This window comes from Papio anubis, chromosome 9, assembly GCF_008728515.1.
Source record: "Papio anubis isolate 15944 chromosome 9, Panubis1.0, whole genome shotgun sequence".
In the NCBI taxonomy this organism is placed as follows: Eukaryota; Metazoa; Chordata; class Mammalia; order Primates; family Cercopithecidae; genus Papio; species Papio anubis.
In genome coordinates, this window is record NC_044984.1 from 4,393,290 (window position 1) to 4,399,734 (window position 6,445).

The window sequence follows — 6,445 nt, forward strand, 5'->3', positions numbered from 1 at the left end:
GAAAGGCTGCTGGCTGAGCACTGGGAATCCGAGCCTCAGGACAGGGTGTCCCCACATTTAGTGTCTGTACATGAGTGCTCAGCTTGGTGCTGGATGCCTGCCTGCAGATGCTGTTCACAGTGCGCCCTCTGGGAAGCTACACCTCATGTTGGGGGGAATAGTCCTGGCACGCACAGTCTAAAGGGGAGCAACCTACTGCAACATACACCCAAAAAAATACCCAAGGAGACTGCTCCTCTTCCAGTTTGCCATGTACTGAGTACATGCCATGTACAGGCATCAAGCTAGACATCACATACAAGTTGATATAGGAGACAGCTAGATGTGATTCCTATCTCGAGGAGCTCAAATCTAATGCAGGAGGCAGATAAAAATAAGTAACCGTAATACAAAATGAGTGCAAGCATACAGGTATAGACAGAAAGAAATGGCATCTGTTACCCTACATTTGTGCAGTTTTTTTTTATAGTTTACAAAGCATTTTCACATCTATTAGCTCATCTGAACCTCACTGCCACTCTGTGAGAGGGGCACACCATGCATTATCAAGATTTTAATACTTTACATGAAGAAATGGAGATCTCAGTTTTTCCCTGTCCAAAGGCACAAAGCAAATAAATGGTAGAGCCAGGACAGGATTTTCTCCTTCCCCAGGCTGCTTCTCCAACGAATCACAGCAATAACTAACACTCATGGAGAGCTTACTGTTCCACTTACTGCTCTAAGCGCTTTACTTGTGGTCACCCATTTCATCCTCAGAATAACTCTTTGAGGAGATGCTGTTATTTTCTTTATATAGATCAGGAAACCAATGCACACGGTTTAAGTAACTTGCCTAGAGATAGAAAGGTAACACGTGGAAGAGGTTGGATTTGAATCCAGGTCTGGACCCAAGACCTCCTAAGCACTTTTCAAGATGTCCAAACCCACACAACATGCTAGAGCTAAAGCCATGAGAGCCAGGAGCTTGGTAAGAAAGTGCAGGTGGCAAAACAGTCCTCTATCATTCTCTAGAAACCCAGGCTTTTAGGCAGGATGAATCTGTAGGTCACATGGTGCTTGTCTCCCCAGGGTTGAATGGAGGAAGTATGACATGACATGTTTATATGTAAAACAGTCTTCTTTGCTAATGGCCACAGAATGGATTATAAATATCCTGCCACGTCTTAGCTAATTGAAGAAATAGCTAGCTTTCTTTGAGAATTGAGATGCAAATCGCTTAGGAACATTTGCCCTGCATTTCTTCTTCTGGCTGTGAAAGGTAAAGCGATAGGAAGTAACTCTAAAGCAATAAGCAGCAATTGAGAACCTTCTCCGTGTACGAGATGAAAGGGAGGGCGAAGGTCTACAAAGCAGGACTAACTTATCCAGGGGTTTGCAGTGTAACCGAGCGGGGAACATCTTTGTTCAATACAAGGCACTGTGTGGGAGGAGCTTCATTACTAGGACCAAATTAGTGAAGATGTGGTACTATATTTATAAACCATTCTGTGGCCATTACTAAAGAAGCCTACTTTATACATACACATTTAATGTCATTCATCTTCTAAACAACCCTGGGGAGACAAGCACTATGTACCCTAGAGATTCACCCCGGGTAAAGGCCTGGGTTTACGAGAGAGTAACAGAGGAGTGCTTTGCTGCCTGCACTTTCTTACCAAGCTCCTTCACAAAGAAAGAAAGGTTGACCAGGCGCGGTGGCTCACGCCTGTAATCCCAGCACTTTGGGAGGCCGAGGTGGGCAGATCGCTTGAGGTCAGGAGTTCGAGACCAGCCTGGCCAACGTGGTGAAGCCCTGTCTAAAACCCGTGTAGTAGAAACCCTGTCTCTACTAAAAATACAAAAAATTAGCTGGGTGTATTGGTGCACGCCTGTAATCTCAGCTACCTGGGAGGCTGAGGCAGGAGAATCACTTGAACTGGGAGGTGAAGATTGCAGTGAGTAGAGATTGCACCACTGCACTCACACACACACACACACACACACACACACACACACACACACACACGTCATGGTGGGTGGACGCCTTGGTCAAGGAGGGCTTTGAGGGAATGAGAGAACTGAGGGAGCTTTGTAGGATACGCAGGGAAAGGATTTCCCTAGTACCTGCCAAGCATGGTGGAGAGGGAGCGCAGGTGTCTTGGGATAAGTCCACAGCCGTTGGGTCATTCCCTTAGCTCCTGGAAGGACTGAGGAAGGGGCTCCTCCGTGGCCACTTCGGCTTGTCTTATGAGGAAAGAGAGCCCTGTGCCAGCTTACCCACCTGTGCCAGCTTACCCACCTGTGCCCGCTTACCCACATCCAAAGGCTGTCTTCCAAGAAGAGGCCCTGTGTGCTTAGCACGTGGCTCTAATGGCAGAGTCCAGTCCAGAGGAGTAGATTTATTTTTAAGGAGGATGGGAGGAGACGCAGCATTTCCCACTTGGAGAGAGTAAAGGAAGGCACAAGAATCTCAGACTAACTCTGCCCATTTGAGATGGGGAAACATTGAGAGTGGAATTGAGGATTTGCTCATTGGAACACAGAGACGGCAGAACGTCCAGCTCCTGGCTGAACTCCCTACCAGTGGCTTCCAAATCTGGTTGCTCACTGAAATTACCTGTGGAGCTTTAAAGCCATAATTGCCCCAGGACTAATCTTAGACCTACTGAATCTGCAGGAGCAAAAGCCAGTTATCTGTACTTTATTCAAAGCCACCTGGGAGATTCTTATTCTCCACACCAGACGGGGCTGATACTAAAGTACTTACCAATAAACAGGCTTTGAGCGCCAACCACACATCAAGCACTGGAAACAGGACACAGAGACCAAGGCCCTCTTCAGGGGCTGGCTCAACTTCCCATTCCCTTCTAGGATGTCCAGCCTAACTGCAGGTCAAGATGTCAATGAGCCTTTCTAGGGAATTTAGTACTGAATGCTAAATCAGTACCCTGTGCTGACAAGTATCCTGTCCTTGAGCCCAGTGCATGGTCTCCTCTGAAGCTCTAGTGGGTAAGAGAAGGGAGAGGCCAGGAGATGTTGGTTCCTGCCCGTTGCACCTAGAGGGCACTCCTCCGTCACAGTTCAGGTCCAAGGGTCTGGGAACCAGTGTGACCTTAGGAGCCCAAAGAGAAACACAGATACCAGCTGTGAGCAGGAAGCCCGGGGAGGAGGCCCTGGGTTTGTACTGCTTGGATGTCACTGTCCTTGGTTCCCAGGTAGCTACCTGAACACAGCAGATAGGCTGGTCCCATGGCAGGCAGAGGAACCTGTTGTCTCCAGCCTGGCCTGGAAGCCCTTCTCTGGCATCAAGAGGATTTGCCCCGGGAGCTGTGTGGAAGCATCAAGTCTAGTCCCTGCATTTACACTCATAGAATCAAGGCTCTTAGTGTAGATAAGGGCCTACAAGAATCTGTAAGAATCTGTATTCCGGCTGGGCACAGTGGCTCACGCCTGTAATCCCAGCACTTTGGGAGGCCGAGGCGGGCGGATCACCTGAGGTCAGGAGTTTGAGATCAGCCTGACCAACATGGTGAAACCCTGTCTCTACTAAAAATACAAAATTAGCTGGGCGTGGTGGCACATGCCTGTAATCCCAGCTACTGAGGAGGCTGAGGCAGGAGAATCGCTTGAACGTGGGAGGTGGAGGTTGCGGTGAGCCCAGATTGCGCCATTGCACTCCAGCCTGGGGCAACAAGAGTAAATCTCTGTCTCACCAAAAAAAAGAATCTGTATTCCGGCCGGGAATGGTGGTTCACGCCTATAATCCCAACACTTTGAGACACTGAGGCGGGTGGATTGCTTGAGCCCAGGAGTTTGAGACCAGCCTGGGCAACATGATGAAACCCTGTCTCTGCAAAAATTAGCGAGCATGGGTGCATGCCTGTAGTCCAAGCTGCTCGGGAGGCTGAGGCAGGAGAATTACTCGAACCTGGGAGGCAGAGGTTGCAGTAAGCTGAGATTGCACCACTGCACTCCATCCTGGGTGACAGAATAAGGCCCTGTCAAAAAAAAAAAAAAAAAAAAAGGAAAAGAAAAGAAAAAATCTGTATTCCTGCAAGTTCATTACTTTCCTTCATCTCCTGACTTCTTTTTATCAGCATCTGCTCTCAGAAGGTCCTGAAGAAGATTATCTCACCCAGATCATATTCACTCAATGTAAAGACTTGGCAATAATTTTCAAACAATAACATCAACTTCATTGTCCTTACCTATGATGAAAAAATGTCAGAGGAATCAAGGAAAACAAAAAGCTGGGAGATAGGAAAGAAAGTGGTCTCATGGTGGCTCGCAGATTTCTTTTCTTTTTGAGACCCTGGAAGGACCTGGCAGGCCTCTGCTCCCTGTCACTTCACTCCTCCTGAGTCTGTCTCCACCATCTCAGTAACGGTGTCCCTGCTCTCTTGCTTTCTCAGAGCATTACACGTCATCCAGACCTCCAATGTTCAGGGAGATGGATATCTAAGCCATCCAGAACAAAAAATTTTTTTTTTGGCTTCTTGAAGTTCTCTGGAGAGGTGCCATTCCTGTGTCTCATCTGAAAATGCCATCCCAACATCATCTTGACAGCGAAAACGTGCTTCCCTATAGCCAATCTGATTCTCTCTTGCTTTAATGCGTCCACTCGATCAACACATAACTTTTTATGGAAAGCCTGTTATATGGCTACTACCTTGTAGAAAATCTTTAGAGAAGTCTGAAAATGAAAAGGTACAGTCCTGATCTTCAGGGAATTTGCAATTTACTAGGCAGAATATTCTTTGCATTTGTCCAGCACTTCACAGCCCTTAAAGTACACTCACATCTATTGTCTCTTCTGAGGCTCAGAACGGTCCTATGGGCAGGTCTGGGGGCTGTCGGGGATGACTTTTCCACAAGGATCCCGGCTCCTGATACACACATTCCATATCGTAGGAATTGAAAGAAAAGAGAGAAAAAACCCATTATTTTTAAAAATCTGTTTTTATTAGAAAGTAGATCAATGCAGAAATGAATAAGTAGAAAGTGAACATCCAGTATAGTTTGTACCCTCTAGAGGTAAAATGTTATCGAAGACAAATTATAGGTTTAGGGCACATATATAAAATACACATTATATTTAATATAATAAAATACATTAATATATTGCTAATAATACAAGTTAATAAAATATATAATATATTAAACATTTAATAAAATATGCATATATTTATATTTATGTCTTGCTAAATATCTATATGTTTAACATTATATATTAATACTAAACTGCATATTATATATATTTAAGTATATATATACTTAAATATGCACTTTTATTTTAAAATTAAAAAAATTTTTTGCATCTAGTAGCCAGAAAAATACGCACTTTTAAAAGACAAAGTTGAGGGCATACCGTATATAATATAAACCCACTTTGTCCGTTGAAATCTATTTTGACCACCTTTCCAGGTCAGTATGCCTATCTTTACCTCATTCTTTTAAATTACTCCATTCCATTGTATTTGAGAGTGGTCAGCTCTTCTGAAAGCTTCATTTCCTTCCAAGCTCTGCCCCAGAGGCTTCTGTGGTTGTTCCCCAGGCCACAGGGCTTTATATTTACATGTACGTGTATATACATATACACACCCATTATATACATGCGCATGCATACATATATACAGACACATACACACATATACATATAATAATGGCCCTGCATGGGATGGCACTGGTGGCTGGGGTTACCACAGTTCTCTGCCACATCAAGAACTTACCCCCTTTTAGTCTAGAACAAATACCTCCCATAGAATCAATCTCCAGTTCCCTTCTTTCCCTCCAAATGACATGTTCCAATTTCTCTTCCCCGAGACAAAATTTCCAGCTTATTTTTGTCATGGCAGCCTTTCTAAAATAAAGGCCCACGGGAGGGTTTGTCTTCAGGGCAGCCCTTCTCCAGAGGGCAAGGGAGCCTGGAACTCCAGCAGTGGGGGGACATCAAGGCCTGGAGAGGGGTTCGAATCCACAGAAAATGTGGAGGTGCTTCTCCACGGTTCAGCTGGGGATAGTTTTCATTTCTGCCACGATAGCCAATAAATCTCCACACTTTCAGTGATCTTGTAAAGAGCACACTTGTTAATTTATAAATATTGCCACTGAGAGCTGGTAATGACTGCCGATGACAAGGTGACAAGGATGGGCGTAGAAGTGCAGTTTACCGAAGCCTTTGGAAAACAAGCTTCGATTTTCAAACGCGTAATATAAAATGTTGCGTTATATGAGGCCATGCATTAGGCCATTATCCTAAGCAAACTAATGCAGAAACAGAAAACCAAAGGCCACATGTTCTCACTCATAAGTGGGAGCTACACACTGGGGATGCATGGACATAACGATGGGAACAATAGACACTGGGGACTACTAGTGGGGGAGGGTAGGAGAGAGGAAAGGCCTGAAAACTACCTATTGAGTACTATGCTCACTACTTGGGTGACGGGTTCAATCATTCCTC